The sequence below is a fragment of the Macaca nemestrina genome, chromosome 3, assembly GCF_043159975.1.
Source record: "Macaca nemestrina isolate mMacNem1 chromosome 3, mMacNem.hap1, whole genome shotgun sequence".
NCBI lineage: Eukaryota > Metazoa > Chordata > Mammalia > Primates > Cercopithecidae > Macaca > Macaca nemestrina.
Window position 1 is genome coordinate 123,388,426 of NC_092127.1, and position 26,787 is coordinate 123,415,212.

Genomic DNA, 26,787 nt, shown 5'->3' on the forward strand with positions numbered 1-26,787 from the left:
AAGCTGCAAGTACTTTAATATTTCACACGTACTCTCTTTCCCAAGTACCTTTCTTCAACATCCCAAATGATCAATCATTTCTGATATAGGTAATAAATGTGTCAACACTCTTTTTAAAGTGTTACATTTTCATTGCACTCACCATGGTCAGAAGTAATACCTCAATATCTGATATTGAAATTGCTGATTTCAAAAGCCTTCATTCCTCTATCCACACATATGGGGGAATGAAGATAATTGCTGCACGTATGCTGATCTTGTACTTACAGCTTTTTACACATCAGGAAAAGGCCACTTTTTCTTCATTAGTGCAGCAAGCACCTGTCCACATATTGTGATTTTTAAAGAGTGTGAAAAGATCTTGTTGCTTCTCCAACAATCTCTTCCTATGCCCGTAATTCCTCTAATTGGACAAAGCTTTTTGAAAGAGAATGAATAAATGGCTGATATGAGATCATTTCCCAAGAAAAGGATTTAAAATATGAGAAGAACTAGAAAACACAAAGACACTCAGCAGCATGAACCTGAAGAAGAGGAGGGATATGAATGTGATGTTTCGTGGAAAGGAAATCTTAATTGGAAAGAAGAAATTTGAGAACAGTAAGAAAATGATATGCTCTTCCATTTGTGTTGGGTTATTTTTGCTTACCCAATGTTGCTTTATGCCTGAACATCCTGAACACTGACGCCACTGCCAAAAGCACTCCTTAAATACAATTTAAATAAAATATCAAAGGAATTATACTCAATGATTGATTTACTGATAAAGTGTTTCTCTTTGGCTATACTTGGAAATTTTTTTTTACTTGAGTAGACCTAAAGCATATTTTAGTATTCTTCCAATGCCTAGGATATGTGAACTGTTTCAGAAAATGTACATAGGTATTTATAAGGGATAACTGAATAGCATTATTCCAAATGTCCTTAAATTGAAATGATTTATCAAATTCCATGTTAAATTTCTCATTATATTAAGCTTTTATTGAGCAAAAATGTGTATCAAATCATCAGGTCACTACAAAAATCCACTTAAAAATAATTTAGTTTTATATGATAAAATAAATATAAATCTGTGATTAAGGCATGTATTTACCCAACATTAATTAGCTGAAAATTAATAAATTGTTCCTACTAAACATCAATTGATACAAATAAACATTCAGAATTATATCAATAGCATTGTCAGTTGTAAGTTTATAGAAAGACATAGTAAAATCAATCTCAGGGGAAGCTGGTGAGTCATAAAGGTAGAATAAATTGTTATAAAGATGGTAAATGACTTTTAACATGAAATGACTAGAGTACTGGGAGATCTACTTTACCAAATGGACAACAATATAAACAGTAGAAGTCTGATGAGAGCTAAAGTAAATTTAGAAGATATAATATTTGAAACAAAAGGGAGTATTATATCAAGACAGAAAATATAAAACTTTAATAATAAATAAGTTGTATGTATTTATTGTCTCTTGACAGCAGACAATTTGCCAAATAGTTTACAGGGTTCTAGAGCCAGAACCCTGAGTTGCACTTGAACATTTTCCATGCAGGATCATATTTAGGAGTAATCTTAGAGCATTAAAACTGAAATTTTACTGTCCCCTAAAAGGTATATTATATATTCCTTACACATATATGTATATGTATCTGGCAATATCAGTGACTATTTTTATATTTTAATGATTGTTTCAACTGCCAAATGTGCAAACACACAAGGCAATATTTTGCTTTGTACCTTATCAGGATAAAGTAATAACTTATAAAAAAATCTTTTTAACTATTAAAAAAAGTAACATATTTAGTAGACCCTCAAGTGAGTTACTTCTTAATCAATCCTTCCTGATTTATATGACTTATTAATCTAGTTCAACTCAACCTCTTATTGAGGACAGGATCAATGAGAAGCACTGTGCAAGGTAAAGCGTTCTTGCATTTACTTTGAAACACGAAGCGCAAGATTGTAGATACTGGGACGGTAAAAACTGAACAGAGCTGAGAGTTTGAGAACGACTAATGTAGACATGTTCAGTTCACTGTCCCTTGAGGTCTCCCTGCATTCTGGTCACACCTTTAAAATTAGCCCTGGCAATAAACGATCCTTACATTATCCTAATGTGTCTGTCATCTCTTTCCACTTGGGACTAATACAATTACCCAAACAGAAACCTGTTTAGGTGGCTGTTCTTCGGTGCCTTAAGCATTCTCTATTTCAGCACCACAACACCATGTCATTTTAAAAAATAAGTCTCCTTAAGTCGAAGAGCCCCCGATCAGATCAGAAATCTTCTTGATATGGAGAAGAAAAATATAGCACACATTTAGGAATAAGAAAAATAATATCTTATAAATTATTGTAATAAGTGATATATTGCAAAATAATATTTCAATAAAGTATCCAAGTAAATGTATAGCAGGTTATACTAGGGCTTTAAAAACTATCCGTGCTTGTTAGTTTGGACATAATTTTACTAAAAGTAAATGAAATAAATTGCATAAGCTCATGTCTTGAAGATAGAAGAGTCAGAAATGATGAAAATTTGATAATCTGGGTTCATTTTAATAAAATTGAAAATAGCAATGACATATACATTGCTACATAACACATTTTAGTGAGCATTGTACTTTGATGTTGATTTATTTTCACTGTGGAAAAACAAAAAATGTACTTTGTTTCTGAAATAATCTTTAATTACTTAAACATGTATAGTCAAAAACACCTGAATTATTTTACAGATGACATATTTTAAAATAATTAAGATAATTACCTAACTATTTTGCTATTAGTTTTGTTCTTCTATGTGATGTAACTCTTCTTATGATAGTGCCATTTCTAAATGCTATCTAATTATATATGCTCACATTTATGAAAAATGCTTTTGTTATGTTTTTATTTGCAATGAACTTTCTTTACATAAGAGTTTAATAAAAGACATAGCAGATTAGTTGGACAAGTGACTAGTGTTAAAATGTAACTCCAATAAACATATTTATTGTCTTTTAAATGGATTGTTTGCAGAAATAGTGTACTAATGTGGCTATATGAATACTCTTGACAGTTTTTAGAAATACTGCTGTAGTTTACTGAGCTACCTCAATTTACAAGAAAATACAGTGACTTTTTTTTCTCCCTAGAGTTTGCAGGGACAACCGGAGAACTGTTTTAAACCGGTTTATCTTGGCATCTGACTAACTGCTTCCACTACTCAGATCTTGCATTTTCAATATAATCTTCTACCCCACTACCTAAAAATAAGAGAGACGTTTATTCAACACGTAATGTGATTTTCACTTTTCCATCTTTACTTATCCTCTTTCTTCTGTCTGAAATACATTTTGCTGACATCTTTGATACTCAAAGTAAAATCTTTCTTCAGGCACCAGTTCGATATTACTTCCACTAAGTCTACCTTCCAATCGTCTCAGTCGAGTAATTTTTTTCTATTATCTGTTCCTATAGTTCTTATGTTGTAATATTTACATGAACTGCTCTTTTATTTGTTTGTATTGTTACTAAGTGTGTACCTGACTTAATCTTCACACTGAAGATGTGAAGGAGATCAGAAAGATGAAAAGAATTCCATGTACTCAAATGAGAACGGGCAGATCATTAAGATGAAAATGTGAATTGGGATAAGTGTTGGCACTCAAGTGTGAAGCTGAGGCACATAACTTCAATTCAGTAAACAAATTTGTCTTTATTTTGAACTGTCACAGTATTTTTAAACTAAAGATTAGGAAAGGAGACCATTTCATGTGGTGGACCATTTTGTACTTCACATGTTGCTCCCCAAATTAGTTGGCCCATAGGTGTCATTCAAAACCAAAATGGTAGATTTAATATATGGAAAAACATTATTTACAAAGCAATTCACTGGCAAGGACTACTGAATCAATCATTTAAAAATTTAATGAATCTGAATATTTATTACTGAACAATTCAATTGCTATATTTTTCCAACAATAAGAACACATTTCTAAATAAACCAAAAATAAGTTTGAGATTCTTATATGAATAGTCTCTCATTCCTTCTGTCATAATCTATTGTAATAACCCCTTCTTTTCACTAGAATAAAATGTTTTCAGGCTATTTATAAAAAATACCATAACATCACATTAATTACACTTGGCAAAACATAAAACATAAGTGACTTAAAAGTATTGATTTTTTTTCCCAAACATCACTATGAACTAGTATAATATTGTACAGGTTTTACAGATTGTATTTAAGATCTATTTTTCAACACTCAACATGTGCATCTGGATCACTGCACCCAATATTGCATCACAAATATTGAAGCACAACTCAGTAGCTATGTTCCAGATATATCCCACTGACATTTTCTATAATGCAAAAAGGGTGACATCTGCTTCCCTTCTTATTCATTTTCATAAGAACATCCCACTTCTCTTTTTTTTTTTTTTTTATAAACTATCAATACATATTCTAAAATAAGATACAGCCTTCGGATCTAAACCCAAGAGTTCACAGACTGAAAGATCTGCTTCCACACCTGTATGTTTTTGGCAGAAAAATGCTTCATTTGGATGGAGAAAAAAATAGAGTGGGAGCCAGGAACAGTCATATAATGTGCTTTGGCAGCTTTTCTACGCCACCGTATTTTTATTTTTAATCTCTACGGATAATTCACAGAGAAAAAATCTCCTAATGTGTTGCTGAAATATGTATTATATTGACAGCCAAAATGAAAGCTCACTGTTTTCTTAAATGTTTAAAAAGATAAAACCAAGATGTTATGGCATGTTAAAGTATGAATAAAGAAACATACATTGCAAATTAATATTAAAATATTTTTCACATGCTCTTCAGCTGTAATAAGTACCAGATCTCAAAAATATAAACTGTAATGGCTAACAGGTTGTGCTGAATAGATTTCAGAGAAAGAGCGAAAGAAAAACATATGATTGTATGTATTTCAGGAGATTTCAAATCCTCCTTGATGTTAATTTGTTATTTCCATCTCATAATTTCTGACATATCTTTTTCTTAATTTTATTGATATTTTTAGACTACATTGTGTGTTTGCAAGTTTTTTCAACTTGTTGCAAATCTCCAAAAATGTTTCCAATATATTTATTGAAAAAAAGTTCACATATAGGTGGACCCATACAGTCCAAACTTGTTCAAGGGTCAACTGCAGTCTCCACTGTAATTTATTTTTCTTTCTTTATGATTAGGGTTTTTTGTGTACTTTTAAAAATACTGTTGTCCACTTCTAATATAATAAAGTTGTTCTCCTGTGTCTTCTTTTAAAACTTTATAGCTTCACTCTTCACATTTAGGTTTCTTTCTTTTTTTTTTTTTTTTATACTTTAAGTTCTAGGGTATGTACATATGCATAACGTGCAGGTTTGTTACATATGTATACTTGTGCCATGTTGGTGTGCTGCACCCATCAACTCATCATTTCATCTCATTTTTTATATAGTGTTTCAACTAATATTTGTGTTATATAACCCAGATGTTAATTAAAAGTATTAAAATACGTTGCTCCTACTTTCTTCCCTTTGTCTCTCTTCCCTTTCTCCTTCTTCCTTTCCTTTGTTTGAGCATTTCTTTAGTATTTTCTATATACTATACCCATGCTAAGTGAAGGGTTTCAAGACAGAATACAACTTATAATTAAGTGTAGGAAATTGGTACCATTAAAGTAGCTTTTTAAAAGATATATTCAAGTAGAAGTAAGACGATTATACTTATCCAGCTTAATGGATTAACACTCATGCTATCCTGGTCTCTGTAGCCTCCATATTAAGTAGTGTTCCAGGCTCACTAGTGGCATGTCTTCTTTTTATCTAAGGATAGATGGATTTGGTCATAATTTCATTGTCTTTTTCTTTCACAAAATGTTTCCTTTTGTTTTGTTTTGTTTTGTTTTGTTTTGTTTTGTGTGTGTATGTTTGTTTTTTTGAGACAGAGTCTTGCCCTGTTGCCATGGCTGGAGTGCAGTGGTGCGATCTAGGCTCACTGCTTGAGCCTCCCGGGCTCAAGCGATTCTCCTGCCTCAGCCTCCAGACTAGCTGGAACTATAACCACATGCCACCATACCAGGCTAATTTTTATATTTTTGGTAGTGACGGGATTTCCTCATGTTGCCCAGGCTGATCTGCAACCCCTGAGCTCAGGTGATCTACCCACCTCAGCCTCTCGAAGTGCTGAGTCCTGTGTCTGAATCACCGTGTCTGGCCACAGAATGTTTATTTTAACTTTTTTTTCTTTTACATAATATACAAAAATGTCTCATTTTTTTTTTCTAATCACCTAATGTAGGGTACACCTGCCAAAGTCAAGCATTTTTGTCAAGATTTTGAGAACATCCATCTCCATCATAAACTTCTCCAGTGATTTCTGGCAGTTTGTAGCTCACCAGAAACCAAGAGCAAACAAATTATTGAGTTGATTGGTTGGAAACTCCAGAAACAATATTCTAAAATTACACTCATATGCTTCATATGACTAATTGCTGCTGCTTCCCCTCTTTCTTTAGATAATCCTTCCCCATAAGCCACCACACCTAGCACTTTTCAAGTATATAGTTTGAGCTATCATATTGATGGAAAATACTAATAAAAATATTTCCAATGGGAAGAAAGTTTCAAAAGAGTTGGGATTTGAAGGATTGGATGCATTACATCCTTGTTTTGTTTTGATTTGTTTTACTTTGCTTTGTTTACGGTTTTTATTTTTTTTATTTTTTTTTATTTTTTATTTTTTTTTTTTTTTTTGAGACGGAGTCTCGCTCTGCCGCCCAGGCTGGAGTGCAGTGGCCGGATCTCAGCTCACTGCAAGCTCCGCCTCCCGGGTTCACGCCATTCTCCTGCCTCAGCCTCCCGAGTAGTTGGGACTACAGGCGCCCGCCACCTCGCCCGGCTAGTTTTTTGTATTTTTTAGTAGAGACGGGGTTTCACCGTGTTAGCCAGGATGGTCTCGATCTCCTGACCTCGTGATCCGCCCGTCTCGGCCTCCCAAAGTGCTGGGATTACAGGCTTGAGCCACCGTGCACGGCATGTTTACGGTTTTTATTTTTTCTTTTATTATATATTAAGTTTGGGGGTACATGAACAGAATGTGCAGGTTTGTTACATAGGTATACACATGCCATGATGGTTTGCTGCACCCATCAACCTGTCATCTACATTAGGTATTTTTCCTAATGTTACCTCTCCCCTAGCCCCGCACCCCCTGACAGATCCCCTGGTGTGTGATGTTCCCCTCCCTATGTCCATATGTTCTCATTGTTCAGCTCCCACTTATGAGTGAGAACATGCTGTGTTTGGTTTTCTGTTCCTTTGATAGTTTGCTGAGAATGATGATTTCCAGCTTCACCCATGTCCCTGCAAAGGACATGAACTCATCCTTTTTATGGCTGCGTAGTATTCCAAGGTGTATATGTGCCACATTTTCTTTATCCAGTCTGTCATCGATAGGCATTTGGGTTGCTTCCAAGTCTTTGCTATTGTGAACAGCATAGAACCCTTCTTAATTTTCTTTTCTTTCTTTCTCTTTCTTTCTTTCTTTCTTTCTTTCTTTCTTTCTTTCTTTCTTTCTTTCTTTCTTTCTTTCTCTTTCCCTTCCTTCCTTCCTTCCTTCCTTCCTTCCTTCCTTCCTTCTTTCCTTCCTTCCTTCCTTCCTTCCTTCCTTCCTTCCTTCCTTCCTTCCTTCCTTTCTCTCTCTCTTTCTGCCTGCCTGCCTGCCTGCCTGCCTTCCTTCCTTCCTTCCTTCCTTCCTTCCTTCCTTCCTTCCTTCCTTCCTTCCTTCCTTTCTTTTTCTTTCCTTTCTGACAGAGCCTCACACAGTCACCCAGGCTGGAATGCTGTAGTGCAATCTTGGCTCACTGCAACCTCAGCCTCCCAGGTTCAAGCGATTAATTTTTGCATTTTTGGTAGAGACAAGGTTTCGTCATGTTGGCCAGGCTAGTCTCTAACTCCTGACCTCAAGTGATCTACTCACCTCAGCCTCCCAATATGCTGAGATTATAGGTGCAAGCCACTGCACCCAGACCACATCCTTCTTAAATTCTGAACCAAATTAAAAAAAATGGCACCAGTTAAAAAAAAAGGAAACATCACCTTCATTCCTGATAGAGCTATCGGAGAACATACATACCTCAATGTGAGTGGTTCCACGTGCAAGCCCATAGGTGTAGAACTTCACCAGTTCTTCAGAGAAAGTGTTGGACTCTTCAGAAAAGAAGCATCTATCCAGATGTCCAACTCACACTAATTCAACTGTTAAGTGAAAGTGGATATAAATAGGGATTTTATTCTATAGTGGTGAAATTTTCTCTAACCACTTGAGAAATCCAAACAAATGGCTACCATTTGTAAATGAATTAACACACTTCGCCTCAAATCAGAGGAGCAAAACAGGTGGGCAAAAGACCAAAGGAAATCCCCTCTAATGAAAAACAGAGAAATTAAAAAACATTACCCTAGCAAAACCCCCAGAAAAAAACAACACAAATTTCTTTCGGAAAGCACCCTAGATTCAATACCATGTCTTTTATGATACTATGTTGGTTACCCCCATAAACCCAATGAAATCTTCTAAACTTCTTGTGGCTGACTTGCTTTCCATCTTCATTTTATTATCACAAGATACCTAGAGGCCATGATTACAGAGGAAATAATCCAAATACTAGATACTTATTATAGTATATCGTAATGTACAATATCATACATGTTATATGTCAAATGGGAAGAGAAGAAGGAGAAATTTTCTACTAGGTAGTAGACCTTACTTTTTGACTGGCTATATAGCAGCAATTGAGATAATATGAATGCCTAACACATACATAATATTAAGAAAAATAGAGGGTATTTTTTAACATCTTTTTAAATGGTGGGGATAGCTTACAAATAGCCTATTTCAAAGCCAGTGTTTTCCCAAAAGCATAGGGCTTTCCCCCACAACTAGATCAATGTTAACCTTATGTTTGACAGAAAGAAGGAGAGAATCACATATACAACAGTTTTATTATTCCCATGATTATGCAGTTGCAAAAAGAGTATCAATAGGAGTAACATCAGCTATAGCAGCATGTATTGCTAATTAAAATAGAAATAGCCTTATATTATAATGATTAAATAAAGATACAGGTCAGAACCACAAAACTCTCCAAAATATAAAGCTCTAGATATTAATAATTCAGATTTATAAAATATAAAATAAATCTGAATTTATATTATAAATAAAATAATATATTTTATATTTATATTATAAAAGATAAAGATAATGGAATATTTTTCTAAATGATTAAGATCCAGAGAAACTAAGATTCTGAACTTCATTGAGCCCTTCATTATTAATTTTTATTAATAAAATATTGATGATAAAATAAGAAACACGCTTGTATAAAACATATATAATGAACTCTAAATATCAAGGCTAACATTTTGGCATATATTCAAACGTAAATACATAGGGTTCTTTTGTTTTTTTCCCCCAGTTTATATGGAGGCCTAGTAAACATACAAAGAGTAGAACTGAATCTTGACAGATGAATTTGAACATTCAGGGCACCCTCTTGTTATATGTTGCATTGTGTTCTCAAAATTTATATGTTGAAGCTTAAACCCCAAGTACCTCAGAATGTGACTGTTTTGGAGATGGGATCCCAAAGAGATAAAAATTAAATTAAAATGAGCCCCCTGCGTGCTCTACTCCATTCTAACTGGTGTCTTATAAGAAGATATTGGGATACACGAATAGACACCAGATAAGCTCTTGCACAAAAGAAAGACCATGTGAAGACAAAGGGAAATGTCAGTCCTCCACAAGTCAAGGAGAGAGGGCTCAGAAGAAACAAAACCCGCTGACACCTTACTTTTGGACTCCAGCCTCCAAAACTATGAGAAAAAAAATCTCTGCTTTAAACTACCCTGTCTGTAGTATTTTGTTATGGCAGCCATAGCAAACAAATACACTATACCTTATTTCTTAGAAACTATACATTGTTTAAAATTATCTGAAAAACTGATTTCACATTACTAGGAGTTTGGCTTCAAAATTACTACATGTATAAAGGTTGTCAGAAGCAAACAGAAATCACATAGGTGCTAAGGATATTTATCACAAAGAACAGCCTTCCCAGTTACAAATTGTAATGCTTATAATTTGTTTCTCATTTAAAAATTATAACCTCTAAATTTAGAGTATCTGACATGCCTTTGTTACCAGTAGAAAGTGTCCAGGTTCCTGGTGCCTTGAACAAAAGATTGGACAAAATGCACAAGCAAACCAAGGAAAACAAAAGCAGGTATTTATTGAAAAACGAAAGTACACGTCACAGTATGGAAACAGGCCCAAGCATGGGGGCTTAAGAGCCCTGATTAGAAACAAATTTTCTGGGGTTTCAATACTCTAGAGATTTCCCATTGGTTACTTACTGTATGTTCTATGTAAATGAAGAGAAGGAAGTGAAGTTATGGAGTCATTTACTAGGAATGTGCCCTATGTAAATGGAGAGGATGTTACTTGGCTTGTGTGGTCTATGTAAATGAAGAGGATTAATGTGAAATTACGAAGTGTAAATGGTGTACATGGAGAGGATGAAATGAAGTTACAAAGCCATTCACATTTCTGTCATTCCTAAAGTGCTTTCATTTGATTTAGTTCTAGGAAGTCAGTGTAGGTCGGCCTTATGTTCTCTGCCTCCAGTCCTATTTCCTCTCTCATCTCAATCATGGGTCTCCATAGATGAAATAGTAACCAAATTTAGGTTTTGTCATGGAATTGATAAACCAATTTTAAAGATTTTGTAAAACTTTTGCTCTCAATGACTAGTATGAGTAGAACCTCATATTTCTTATTAAAGTAGTAACTTTTCATTAAGACAATAGAGGCATCAAAACCTTAATTAATGAACTGATACTTGAAGTTACTCTGTAGCAGGATGAGCTGCAGACAAAACTCCTCAGACATCGAGTTAAAGAAGGAAGGGGTTTATTAGGCTGGGGGCATCTGCAAGACTCCTTTCTCAAGAGCTGAGCTCCCCGAGTGAGCAATTCCTGTCTCTTTTAAGGGCTCACCACTCTAAGGGGGTGTGTGTGAGTGGGTCGTGATTGATTGAGCAAGCAAGGTACACGTGACTGGGGGCTGTATGCACCGGTAATTAGATTGGAACAAAATAGGATAGGGATTTTCACAGTGCATTTCTATACCATGTCTGTAATCTATAGATAACACATCAGGGGTTGATCTTTAACTACCAGGTCCAGGGTGCAGCACCGGGCTGTCTGCCTGTGGATTTCGTTTCTGCCTTTTAGTTTTTACTTCTTCTTTCTTTGGAGGCAAAAATTGGGCATAAGACGATATAAGGGGTGGTCTCCTCCCTTATTTCATGAAGTAGGTATTAACCTATTTTTTCTGTGGCTCTATTTTAATATATGCATTGTATTAGTCTGTTCTCACTTTGCTAAAAACAAAACCTGAGATTGAGTGAGTTATAAACAAAAGAGGTTTAATTGGTTCATGGTTCCACAGGCTGTGAAGCGAGCATGATGCTGACATCTGCTTGGCTTCTCGGGAGGTGTCAGGAAACTCACAATCATGCTGGAAGGCAAAAGGGGAGCAGCACCTCACAAGGCCAGAGAAGGAGCAAGAGAGAGATGGGGGAGTTGCTGCCCACTTTGAAACAACCAGATCTCAAGAGAACTCACTATCACAATGACTGTACCAAGTGAGATGATGTTAAACAATTTATGAGAATCCACCGCCATAAACTAATCACCTCCCACCAGGCCCCACCTCCAACATAGAGGATTACAATTCCATATGAGATCTGGGTGAGGACACAGATCCAAAGCACGTCATGCATTTAATATTGTAGTAGGATATTCACATACTGAACCTTAATATGTTTTCACTGCAGATTAAACGTATGGTATTTGTCAGTGTTTACAATTCACTTAACCTTTTCTTTGGCTACTTAAATTTTCTTAACACAAACCTAACTCTATCATCAAGAAGAACACAGTAACTTCAAGTCTTCTCTCTATTCATTAGAAGATTGAGTATAGTATATTTTCCACTGTAGCCTAAGTTATCATTGTGGAGTCTCATAACTGTGTTACATTTCTATTTATCAAATATACCTAAATTGTGAAAGTGTTATGCAATGGAACATAAATTGGCACTGCACGTACACAAGTTTATAATCATTAAACTGAGATACAAGTTAAAATTAACTAATTTTTAGATAATATAGAATATTAGAAAGAGACAAAAATTAACTTCAGGTTCTCACCACAAAGACAATACTCTATTGGAATCTTTGTTTAGATCAAGAGTATTTTATTTTACATGATTATACTGCATTGACAATTTTATAAATTGTTTTTTTAATCAGGTTTTCTTATTTTTTTATATACTGTATTTGAGCTAAGTTCAAATTGGTATATTTAAGTGCTCACATTAAAAATCAAATCTTTGGCTACAGTTATTGCAAAGATAGTGAACTGAGGAATGTTGAAAAGATATTGGGAGAGGCAACCCTATAGGCTATAACCCATTCATAGATATACATTTATTCTTTTTCAACAAGGTTTTTGAGCAATTAAAACTCTTAAGCAATGTTGTGAATTTCATGATTAAAGAGAAGACATGGGAGGGGATGTGTATGGCACATACTATTTTATTGGAGTTGAGTCCATTTCTCTTTATTCCCTTTGGAGAATTGTTCACATTCAGCTAGTGAATAGTGGCCTCTGTTTACTGATACCCTCAAACTGCTCTGTCAAAAGAGTCAGAGTTGCTTATTCTCCAATGTCTTCACTGTAGTCTGTGAAAATTCTCAACATATTCTCAGGATATGCAGTGAGAGCAATGTGTGGTTCCCAAATGTTCAGTAACATAGGCTTTTTATATTATTTATGACCCCAGGTGTCACAGGTACATCTTACATTCTGTTGGTTCAAAGTCACTTTGTTTTTATCAGGGAATTTATACTCATAATCTATAAGAATATGTTTTGTTGTTGTTGTTGTTGTTTTGGTTTTTTTGAGACAGAGTCTCCCTCTGTCACCACGCTGGGGTGCAGTTGGAGGATCTTGGCTCACTGCGACCTCTGCCTCCTGGGTTCAAGTGACTCTCCTGCTTCAGCATCCCGAGTAGCTGGGACTACAGGTGCGTGCCACCACCTCCAGCTAATTTTTGTATTTTTAGTAGAGATGGGTTTCACCATGTTGTCCAGGATGAGCTCGATTTCTTGACTCATGATCCAGCCATCTCGGCCTCCCAAGGTGCTGGAATTACAGGTGTGAGCCACCACACCCGGCCAGAATATGTTTTTTTTTAAGGAATATTTTTAAACAATCTGTCAATTGTTCACAAACTATGTTTTATGCAGTTACAACATTGAGGCAGTTTATGTCCTGAACTGGTAGTAGGTACTTATTTTTAAGTGAGCTAAACTAACAATTGGATGATTAGCTTTTTTTACAAACTCACTTTTTTTCCTACTCAATGAATCATAGTAAACAGTTCAGGGTAAGATCCTTTAAAATATTTACAACTTACCTAAACCGCAGCTGATATTATTAAATAACATTATCTTTGATCATATGCATACATATATATGTTTTTATGATATATGTATACCTATGCACAGGTATTTAAACACACACACATACTTCATCTTTGTCTATGAAAAGAAAAATAATTTCAGCTATTTTAACAAAAAGATATTCAACACAGGGAATTATGTGCCTGCAGAGCCCTTAGCAGCATAGGAGGGATAAAAGACATGGAGTCACTTTTGGCCCTGGTGAAATCAGGAGCACTGGAATCTCAGTATGTACATATCACGTTTCTGTTGCATGAGCACCAAAGCAGAGTGACAGTATCACAACTATGAAGTGCTGTACATCCCAATTGTGAGGTCTTCTCTTGGTTCTACCTGTTACTGTTATGGAAGGATAATACCTCTTCTTCCTTTCTACTTTCAAACTGTCACCCTCATTTCTCTCAACTAGTGTGTTCTAAACTAGAATTCTCCTGGCAAAGAATTCTTGGAAATGTAGGTGCCAGTGTTCTAAAAGAGTTTAAAAAGCTGTCTGTTTGGTCTGTGTTCTGTACATTTTAAAGGTACTATGTAACTCAGCTGGAGATGGTGGCTCATGACTGTAATCCTAGCACTTTGGGAGGCTGAGGTGGATGGATTACTTGAGGACAAGAGTTCGAGACCAGCCTAGCCAACGTGGGGTAATGCCATCTCTACTAAAAATACAAAAAATTAGCCAGGAGTGGTGGTGTAGTAGTCCCAGCTATTCTAGAGACTGAGGCATAAGAATTGCTTAAGCCAAGGAGGCAGAATGTTGCAATGAACCAAGACTGCACTACTGCATTCCAGCCTGGGCAACAGAGCAAGACTCTGTCTCAATAAACAAACAAACAAACAAACAAACAAACCAATTTATGTGATATGGTTTTGCTGTGTCCCCACCCAAATCTCATGTTGAATTGTAACTCCTACAATATTCATGTGTTGTGGGAGGAACCTGATGGGAAGTAATTGAATCATGGCGGGCAGGTCTTTCCCATGCTGTTCTTATGACAGTGAATAAGTCTCATGAGATCTGATGGTTTTAAAAACAGGAGTTTCCCAGCACAAACTCTCTCTCTTTGCCTGCCACCATCCACATAAGATATGACTTGCTCCTCCTTGCCTTCCACCATGATTGTGTGGCCTCCTCAGCCATTGGAACTGTAAATTCATTAAACCTACAGCTTTTGTAAATTGCCCAGTCTCAGGTATGTCTTTGTCAACAGCATGAAAAACAGACTAATACACTATGTAACCTAATACTCAAGTAAATAATACAGATATCTACAATAGTAGCAATTTTTATTGTTATTTTCCTATAAAACAGGAACTTGATTTTGGCAGAGATGAGAGAAGAAATGTTGAAGATGCAGCACTATAAGTAGTCAGAGAAGGGCATAGTCAAATTTACAAATAAAGTTTGGCATGTGTGGAAAAAATGGAGTTATCAATCCATCTCCCTTTTTTGTTTTGTTTTGTTTTATTACAATAGTTTTAGGGGCACAAAGGGTTCTTGTATACATGGATGAATTATATACTAAAACCAAATTTTAAAATATAGCCAGCTCATTACGTGAATTGACTTTTATGACAGAATATAGAAAATGAGATATAGGCATATTGAATAAATGAGAAACTGAAATTAATGATGTCTCTAAAACCACCTAGCTCCTAAAATTCATTTTACCAAATCTATCATTAATATGTCTTATCCTGGAAAATAAAGATAGTAATAAAAAGACTTTAATAGATACTTTTTATATCTCAAAAACTCTAATCTTTCCCTGTGGTGGATATGTTTCCTATAATCTTAACTAAAATATTCTCATGAGGTCTGAGTGGAAAAATAATCTCTACAATGAGTTTTCTTGCTCTGGTTATAAGAAACTATTTAAAGGAAAAACCGGTAAGCTGTTCATTCTTTTTTGTTTTTTGTTTTGTTTTGTTTTGTTTTGTTTTGCTTTATTGAGACAGAGTCTCACTCTTTCACCCATGCTGGAGTGCAGTGGCAGGATATCGGCTCACTGCAACTCCTGCCTCCTGGGCCCTAGTGATCGTTCCTCCTCAATCTCCGGGTTCGCTGGGACCACAGGCATGTACCACCACACCTGACTAATTTTTGTATTTTTAGTAGAGACAGAGTTTTGCCATGTTGCCCAAGCTGGTCTCAGACTCCTAAATTCAAGCAATCCACCCTCCTCAACCTCCCAATATGCTGGGATTACAGATGTGAGCCACCACACCCAGCCTGTTCCCTTTTATTTAAACTTAAAAATATGTACTAAGTAATTATTATTTGTTCAATACTATTTTATACACTAGAAGTTTAAATCCAAAAGGATGCTTCAAGGAGACTGGATTATAATTATTGTCTATATGTTTGTCAAGTAGATGCTAAAAAGAGGTGTTAATTAAGGAAATAAGACACTGATTCAGTCTTAAAATTTTGATGATTCAAATTTCTGTCAGGATCATGCTCTTCCTTTCTTTAGAAGCTGAGGAAATAATAGATCTTCCACTTTTCTCCCCAAAACCCCTGAAACAAAACTAGTCTTTTTTTTCTACAATCATCTTGGGAAACAGTGTAGAGAGAAGAATCAAATTAGCTTTATTGATGGAATGATGGAGAGGCCCGCCTCTGCCATTAAGTTAAGAAGGAGGGGTCAAAGCAGAGTTCCAAGGCCAGATATGAAACATCTGCCTCCTCCTGTAGCAGAGTGCAGGACGTTTGACATGAACTACTAGCAACGAAAATGTCATAGAAAGAATGACTCCCAATCAGAAAAGAAGATTCCGTACCAGAAATGTTTCTGTGTGGACAAACACAACAGATGTCCCCTATACAGACATGCAGCAATGAGTTACGAGAGAGAAGCATGTTATGAAATTGTTTTAAGGGTTCATTACCAAGGCTTAAGTCTTTTCCAAATCCTTCAGGATGTGCAAAATAACCAGAAATTTTTAAGGACAGGATTAACATGATCTGATTCATGTTTTAAAAATAAAACTTCAGAGCTAAGTGTAAAATAAAATGGAGTTGAGGAAAAGGGACCATTTACTAGGCTGACCCAGTATTTTTGACAGTAGGTGACGGTGACTTGGAGTAGGGTAGCAGAAAAAAATAAAAGAGAACTGAGCAAGTTTAACAGGAATTTAGTGGGCAGAAATGATAGAACTTGGAGGACAAACAAGATAAAGGAAAAACTAACCATTCAGGCCGGCGCGGTGGCTCATGCCTGTAATCCCAGCACTTTGAGAGGCTGGGGCAGGCGGATCATGTGGTCAGGAGATCGAGACCGTCCTGGCTAACATGGTGAAACCCTGTCTCTACTAAACATGCAAAAAATTAGCCAGACGTGGTGGCACACGCGTGTAGTCCCAGCTACTCGGAGGCTGAGGCAGAACAATCGCTTGAATCTGGGAGGCGGAGGTTGCAGTGAGCCAAGAACATGTCACTGCACTCCAGTCTGGGCAACAGAATGAGACTCTGTCTCAAAGAAAAAAAAAAAAAAAGAAAGAAAAAGAAAAAAAGAAAACCTAATTCATTCAATCATTCAATTAATACATATTTACTGAATTACTGCAATATTACTGGGCTTGGTGCTGCAACAGTGAATACAACAAAAATCCCTTAAATCATAGATTATGTATTCTATGGAAAGGTAATTCTCATTCTTCAGCTACTGGTCCTCGGATTCAATCTAACATTAATCATAAACTTATATTTCAAGACAACTGACAAATCTGTCATAAGCTTGATTCATCATCAGTGAAAGTTTCTAGTTCCCCAAAGGATATTTAAAAAAGAGAGAGAGATGCAGCTCCTGAAGGCAAGTGTCCCAGATTGGATTTTTTGCTTCATTTTGTTTTCTTTTGTTTTGTTTTAACATGGAGATGCTAGATTAAAGGACTCCTACTGAGGACAGAGTTCTAGTCAGCCAAACTGAATGGCTGCTTCAGAACTGTCAAATCTTCCAGGACAAGAATCTTTGCTATCCTGGCCCAGAAAGACCACTGTGATTCTTTCTTCCTGTACCCTACTCTAAATGGAAGCTTTTATTGCTGTTCTTCTGCACCATTGTGTTTTGAATGTGTGAAAGTTTGTGAAATTTATCATTTCTCCACAGATTACTGGACTGTGATGTGCTCCATCTGGACTTGAATGAAAGGAATGCTAATCATCCTGGATGTGGATCCGGGCAAGACAGTGTGTTGTCTTCCTCTGGGAACAGGATGAGTGAGCTTTCCAATTGTATATAGATAGTTGCATTATGTTAGAGGAGAACATATTTTAAATGTTATGTGTAGGAAGAAAGGCTTTGAGCAGCCATAGAAATGGTGGAACATAGCTAATATATTATGCTTTTACCAAAAGAGAGTTCCTACTCCTACTAATAGACATTCTTTTTTTTTTTTTTTTCTTTAGAAATTATCTCTTGCCTATTCTCTGTCCATGTGATTTGTGTGGGACTGATGCCAACTCCAGGTTCCAGGTATGAGAAAATGGTCTGAACCTGGCCAGTAACAGCACGTTCTTCCCAGTCACATTGACTGTTTCATGCATAGTCATCTGAAGGAAATCAGAGATAAAAGAGGGAAAGGGGGGATTCCTGATTACATTGTTTGAACTCACAGAAATAGTAATGCTAAATCATCTCTAACACTAGCATTTTCAATAAGTATAAGGGCTATGTCTGTCTTGATTACTATATTATTCATATGTAATAGGAAAGTACCTAGAAGATAACAGGAAGATAACTATTTGTTTAATTGAATTAAATCAAATTCAATTTAACATTTTAAGATTTTCCTGGACTGTAAAATATAATTTTGATGAAAGAAGAAAAAAGCAAATTGTATCACACAATGAAATGTGTGCTAAGTAGCCCTGAATTAATTGGTTTTCCTTTCATTGGACATTTCACCTTAAATCTTATAATTTCTTATCATTTTTATGGTCTCAGCTCGAATTTTAAGCCAGAGTACAAGAGGAAAGGCCTGTATCTCACAAGTTCACTTCTTTCTTCAAGTATTCAGAAGACTTTATTTTCATCATATTAGAGATTTTTTCTACATCCTTAAGTATATTATTTCATTGTATATATAGTTTATTAGTGAGATATGCTCCATTGTTTCCTATTTATTTACAGGCAAAAAACTTGATGAGTAGCTATTTCATAAAGGGAAAACAGGAAAATTAGAAGTTAGGGGTAGGAAGAGAAGGAGTTAAGTTTTGAATGTATTGGAATGAGGTATCATGGGATATCTGGGTGGAGGTATCTATCACATGCAGTCTGCAGTTTAAAAGAAAGCTTTGTGTTGGAAATCACATTTCAGAGTTATCATTTTATAGATGTTAAGTACAAGAGCCCATTCAGGGTGAACATCTAGACTAAGAAATGGAAAATGCAACTGGGACAAAAGAATATTTAAGGGTTACAGGTCAGGTGCCGTGGCTCATGCCTGTAATCCCAGCACTTTGGGAACCCGAAACAGGCAGATCACAAGGCCAAGAGATCAAGACCATCCTGGCCAACATGGTGAAACTCCATCTCTACTAAAAATATAAAAATTAGCTGGGCATGGTGGTGCATACCTGTAGTCCCAGCTGCTCGAGAGGCTAAGGCCAGAGGACTGCTTGAACCTGTGAGGCAGAGGTTTCAGTGAGCCGAGATCGTGCCACTGCACTCCAGCCTGGCGAAAGAGTGAGACTCCGTTACAATAACAATAATTTTTTAAAAAAGAATATTTAAGGGGTACGAAGAAGAGCACAAAGAAAGGTAAACATAACAGCAGACAAGAGAGAAAATATTTCATGAAGCACAATTAATGTGAACTGAACACAAGTTGAGTAAAATTCAATAACTCTTGTTCAACGAACATTTATTAAACCACTGCTACATGTCAGGGACTTTTCTCAATGTTGATGAAACAGGACTGTATTAAACTAGGGGCGGAAGTCTCTGTTTTCCTAGACCTTATGGTTGCTCAGTCCTCTGCCTGCTATGCACTGGCATTACAGAGGAGCATAGGCAAGGAGCCCATCAATGGAGCAAGAAGTATTGTCAAATTTATGCAAAGAATATCCTTCCCTAATTCGGGGTGTTGTAAGACTTTCCAGGAAGAACATACTGTCACCACATTGACCAGAGTCAAGAGGAGAGATTGATTGAAAACACCCATTGGATTGAGTGCAGTAATCTTGGAGGACTCCCTGACATAAGGTAAGAGACTTGCAGAGGGGGTGGTGTGACTGCACTGGGCACCCATGGTAAGGGGATCACAGGAAAAATCATACTTGTTACCACACCAGCTGACCTCAAATGTTGTAGGTGGAGGTGGCATCATGTTCAGAGCACTCATAGGTAACAGCTGACAAATGGACCCAAACAGAGCTGAAGCACAAAATTTGGTCCTGAATGTCACTTTTCTTCCATATGAGTAACAGTAGCCCAAGACCAGCATTTCAACACCAGTCTAGTTACTCAGTCTCATGCTGTAATGGGAAAGGAACATCATGTTGGCCAGCAAAGTCAGTCTGGTCACCAGACTGTCCTCCTGAAACCAGGAGCCTGAAACAACCACATGAGGGAGTCTCAGAGCATCTCGGTACATCTGATAAATGCCACATAGGGAGTTAGTGTTTGCAAAGCTCTCCAAAAGAAAAAAAAAACAAAACAAAACAAAAAAAACAACAAAAAAATAAAACATAGGAACTATAATTTGTAAGATTCACAGCAGAAGTTCAGGATGCACCATTGTGATCGTACTGCCAGTGCCAACAAGATTTAAATGTTCGACGTTTTTGGTCCCTGAGCAGTGAGCATATGGAACTCTTACAAGATGGCACTGCTGGTCCTGTCTAGTCTCAGCCACTGAAAGGTGACTTACAAAAATTGAGAAAAGCCATCCAAAACACAGGGTACCCAGAGATACTATCCTGGGACAAAGGCCCTGCTTTCAGGGTCCTAGTGTCATACTGCACCACACTGCCCAAATATACTGCTAGCCCTCAAATCCTTGTCTCAGGGTCAGCATCTAAAACAGGGTCACTTAAAATTAAGAAAGTCAATATTTAAATACCCAACATAAATGATTACTTATCCTGACTGAATTTGTGCAAATCTCAGTTCCAGCACATGATCTGAAGAAACGGATAAATGATGTAATTTTAAAAGTCTCAATTTCCTTCTCAAGAAAATGAGAACAATTTCTCATAGGCTATTCTAAGGATGTAAAGAGATCACTTGTGCTAAGTTTCTCATACTGTTTCTGGAGCAAAAGCGTACTCATTAAAAAGCAAGTTTTACTAATTAACATATTATTCACTACAAATTTTCATGATAAAATTAAGTAGATCTTGTCTATCCTTCAATTCTTTCATCGGAATGAGGGAAATATCTCCACATGAAAATATTAGTGAAACATCTTCACATGAAAATATTAAGACTTTTCATAGGAATGAATCTCTATGTAGGAAACCAAATAACTTAAATGCTAACAAGACCGTATTTTAGATAAAATTGTCAACCCTTAATCAAATAAATAAATCAAAACTCTAGATGCTTAAAAAAATTGATTATTTACTAACACGCTTTTGTAGTTAAAATAAACTGACATATTTTCATGCTTATCAGTGCTATTTTTTAAAAAAGTGAGCTCAAATATATCCTGGTGAATAAATATCTATTAACGTACCAGTAAAGGACACAGTTTAGCCAAATTTCTTTCATGATTTGAAACTCCCACTGGTGCCAAAAGAAGAACATCTGTGTTTTTGTTTCATCTTTTCCACATGTGGAGCAGAGGAGAGAAGGGGGCTTGAGACTTAAAGCTATCTGAGGTCAAACATCAAAATATTGAATCAGAATTTTTATTATAATTAATCCACTAAAAGAATGACATAAATAAAAATGCTTATCACACAGTCATAATTTTTGTGATATGGTTTATCCACCTACCTTGCTACTTCTCCATTGTTCTTACCACTACTTGGCAAACCTTATTGCTGTTTATTGTCTGCCTTTCATGCTGGAATATAAGTTCCATCATATCAGATTCTTGCTCGATTTTATTTACTGCTGTATCCTCAGCATGTAGAATAATATCTGGCATATAGTAGGTGCTTAATGAAAAGTTTCTGGGTGAGTTAATTGGAAAAAGGTACACTCCAATAGCAGATATTTGAAAAGAAATCTTGAAAAAGGCAAGATTCAAGCTTAAGTTTACAGGAAGAATGTGATTCACTAGGTTAACATGAAAGGATGTTTAGAGCAGAAAAATTTTGCCACATAATAAGTAGTTTGGCTTAATTTTGTATTGGCACTTTGGTGATTTTTTTTCACTCGACTTTGCCTCTAATTTTCCCACATTAACTTGTCATTTACTATTTACTTAGGGTTGTCTCACCTGTTTATTGTAGCATAACAGAATTCCAGTGAGAATGGCTGACACTGAGTAAATGCTCTTTGGTCGTCTTGTTTTTTCTGTAGCATTAGGCATGACTCATTGGTGGTATTAATGCAGAAGTTGAAAACAACTGCAGTAATATATGAATCCAACAAACTGCACCTGAAGTATCAGAACAACATTTCAAATGTCTTTGTTAAAGTATTAGTACAAAGACCAAAACTCAAAAAATAAATTGAATCTGCATTATTATGGACTTATGATACTTAGGCAGCTAAACAGAGTCAGCATTACATTAAAAATATGCAGAAAGCTTATGGTGATTTCATAGCATCTATCTTTTTTTTTTTTTTTTTTTTTTGAGACAGAGTCTCGCTCTGTCGCCCAGGCTGGAGTACTGTGGCGCCATATCCGCTCACTGCAAGCTCCGCCTCCCAGATTCAGGCCATTCTCCTGCCTCAGCTTCCCTAGTAGCTGGGACTACAGGCTCCCGCCACCATGCCCGGCTAAGCTTTTTGTATTTTTAGTGGAGACGGGATTTCACCGTGTTAGCCAGGATGGTCTCTGTCTCCTGACCTCGTGATCCACCCGCCTCGGCCTCCCAAAATGCTGGGATTACAGGCATGAGCCACCGCGCCGGCCCATAGCATTTATCTTAACAGTTGCAATAGCTTCCTGCCTAAGTTCTCTGCTTCAAATTTTCCCTACTTCACTCAGATATACACATTGTTAGAAGATTAATTTTTCTGAAGCAAAGCTGATGTTTGATTACTCTTTTCAGACGTTTATTCAACAAATATATATTAACAAACTTTAATACGCAATACAATGTACTAGATAACGGGATACACATAGATATGGTCCTTGGCCTCGCAGATTCCAAAAACTTTAGTGATTATCTATTACCTAGAACAGCATTATGCATTTATGTTTATATGAACTAGAGTAAATATAACCAGTGTCAAGCAATGTGAAAAAATCTGGATGCAGTAAGTAAGTTTTAAATGTACAATATACCTTTGTATTTTCAAAGGTAAATATAGTATTTAGTATATTCTGAATTTTTGATTCAATAATTTGTGTGTATGAGTACTTTTGTGGAGCAGCTTTGACTATGGCAGAAAAGGTCACATTCTGCAGAAATGCTTCTTTATTTTGTATATCATGTAATTTCATAAATGTTCTTCTATATATGTATTTGTACAAAGAAATTTCAATAAACACTTGTTGAAGGGTGACATACCTTATTGTCCAGTGAAAAATTAGACCTTAGATTTTTAAAGATGCCACTGTGGAGATTTTGATGGAATGATTGCAAAATGCCTTACAAGAAATCATAAAGCACATTCTATTTATCATTCTAGAATTCATGTTATTGACAAGTTTACCCTTAACCACCAGTACGTGGAACCTACAACATGAATAACAACAAAAACATTTTAAAATTCTAAGAAAACATATATTCCTTAGTGTACCGAAGAAAAGTCATCTTGTTCATTTACTTCTATACAAGTAGTAATCAGTACTAATGCATGAATATCACTGGATTAAAAAGTACCTCCACTTTTTTTTGCCCACAGCACAGAAAATAATTCAAAGAGTAGAGTCCAATTTTGAAATTAAAATGTGGATACAGAGTAGACAATGATGGCATAGTGAAATTATTTATTATTTTGCTTTCAAGGTAAGATCATTAGAGAAAGGCAATTTGCTATATGTAGGAATTATGTTTCATTAACAACCTGGAGCAGTGAGGGCTGAAATCACATTCTTAAATACATTAACAAAATTGTTATCATTTCTCCCAGAGACAGAGGAGACAGAGTGTTATGTTTAGTTGTTATTAGTATTCAGCTTAAGGGCAAATTGCAATGAAAATTTTGTTGAGGTGAACTGAGATCTTCTCAGCTATTTACTATGGCCAAAACCAAATTGATCACACACTTTGAACACTGCCTATACTAAAATAAGTGTTGTTTAGCATAAAACAAATGAGAGAAAATAATATATGTTAGAACATAAAATCAAACTTTTGATGAGTTAAAAATTACATAACATTTAAATATGTAATTACATAACATTTACACTACATAATATTTAAATATGCCTTATTAAGAAAACACTCAGGGCCAATGGTTTACCTCTATAACCCAAGCACTTTGGGAGGCCAAGGCAGGCGGATTACTGGAGGCCAGGAGTCTGAGGCCACCTGGGAAAAACAGCGAGGCCTCATCTGTACAAAATGTTTAAAGTTAACAGGATGTGGCGGCACATGCCTATAGTCCCAGTTACTCAGAAGATTCAGACAACAAGGCCGGGCGCGGTGGCTCAAGCCTGTAATCCCAGCACTTTGGGAGGCCGAGACGGGCGGATCATGAGGTCAGGAGATCGAGACCATCCTGGCTGACACGGTGAAACCCCGTCTCTACTAAAAAATACAAAAAAAAAAAAAAAAAAAAACTAGCCGGGCGAGGTGGCGGGCGCCTGTAGTCCCAGCTACTCGGGAGGCTGAGGCAGGAGAATGGCGGGAACCCGGGAGGCGGAGCTTGCAGTGAGCTGAGATCCGGCCACAGCACTCCAGCCTGGGCGACAGAGCGAGACTCTGTCTCAAAAAAAAAAAAAAAAAGAAGATTCAGACAACAAGATGGCTTGAGACCAAGAGTTGGAGGCTGCAATGAGCCGTGATCGTGCCACAGTACTCCATTCTGGGAAAAAAATATGAGACCCAGTCTCTAAAAGAAAAAAGAAAGAGAGAGACAAAAAGAAAAAAATCAATGTGAAGCCAAGATAAATTCAATAATAATAAAAAAACTCCTGAATCTACCTGAATTCAAGAAGAAATAATTATCGTTACTAATTTGAGAAATGTAGATTATGGAATTTCTCATTTATTATATTGGAAACCTTTTAGGTCAGAGCAACAAGTAACATCTTTAAAACTGCTATTCAACAAACACAGTCATTTAGAAATAGAAAGTCAAAGACAAGGTAGGTTCATAGAAAGTTAAGACTGATACTACTCGCTTATTAGAAAAAGGATTATTTTCACATATTCAACTTGTATCTGTAAAGACAAAATAATAAAAAATTAAAGAACTATATTTACTAGTTTACATCTAGAACTGAAATAAAATAATAATAGCAATGATGATTAAAATAATAATGATGGTTATAATGACGATGATGACAAAAACATGTGATAGAAGTATAGTATCTAATACTTGCTTGAAATGGAAAATTGCCTTTTAGCTTTTACTATTGGCAAAAAAAATACACTGAAATAGCTCTATAAGCATCGTAATACCACTTATAATAGGAAGCATAAAAATTAGTACGTACAGTTTGTAGACTTAACATGTCTTGGTTCAAGTGAACCTGTTACTGGGGGTTCTGGTTACTCCACAAAGGAGCTGTTTTCCATGCAGTGTCACAAAGCCAACATGCAAAACCCAAAGTGAGTGTCAAGCGGTGTGAATTGTATTCAGTGGGAATAGAATGGGAGGAGTGGCAGTGTAGCTCACAAATCAACTTCTCATCTCTTGAGAAGAGGGAATTCACAAATATAGGGTATATTTAATCATGGGGCTAGGCATTAAGAGGGAGGGGAGAAATATTTATGTCTTTTTCTTGAAAAGAGACAGATTTTCTTAGAATTAAGGAACCACCTCTTTTCTATCTTTTTTGGGTCTCTTCTAACCATTGTCATGGTGATTGTCAACTATCATTGTCATTTCTCACGGAAAGTGAAATGAAGCTAGAGGTTCTTCGGAGTTCAAACTGCCACTGTGGATTCTGCCAACTTCAGTTGATTTCGTTCGTCCTAGGAAGAAACTTACAATCACAGACATGCTGATTCTTAAAATGAAGCAGAGTTAAAGCTAAGTAGAAATTTGGCTGTCCCTTAGACACTGCCTTGGGCAACATAAGCAGGGTAGGCATCCAGCTAGGCCATTTAGGCATTATATGGATCCAGTTAAATTATGTAGGCATTGTATTGAGCAACAAAAGTGGGGTAAGGGTTCAGCTAAGCCATGTAAGCACTGCCACGGGTAACAAGCCCGGAAGTCTGGCCTCAGCATTCCCATCAATATCATAACACAATGTAATTGCACACAGACACATAGAGAAAGATATGCATTAATACATACATTTGAATTAAAGAGAACTATTTAAAGACTTTTGCAAGTGCTTCATACTAGGATAGGTCCTTGAAAATTTTTCTTTAGGACGGGCGTGGTGGCTCATGCTTGTAATCCCAGCACTTAGGGAGGCCAAGGCGGGCGGATCGTGACGTCAGGAGTTTGAGACCAGCCTGACCAAAATGGTGAAACCCCTCTCTACTAAAAAATACAAAAATTAGCTGGGCGTGGCAATGGGTTCTTGTAATCTCAGCTACCTAGGAGGCTGAGGTAGGAGAATTGTTTGAACCCAGGGGCGGAGGTTGCAGTGAGCCAAGATTGCACCACTGCACTCCAGCCTGTGTGACAGAGTGAAACTGTCTCAAAAAAAAAAAAAAAAAAAGAAAGAATGAAAGAAAGAAAGAAAGAAAGAAAGAAAGAAAGAAAGAAAGAAAGAAAGAAAGAAAGAAAGAAAGAAAGAAAGAAAGAAAGAAAGAAAGAAAGAAAGGAAGGAAGGAAGGAAAAGAAAGAAAGAAAGACAGAAAACCTTTCTTTAAGCTTAAGCTTTCCATGTGTCAATGTCTTCATTGGATATGATGATACTTAATACGTACAGAACTTGAAAAATAACACAAACTAGTATGCTGAAAATGCCTGGAAGAATTGCTGATATACAATTTTTTTTCCCTTCTTTCCT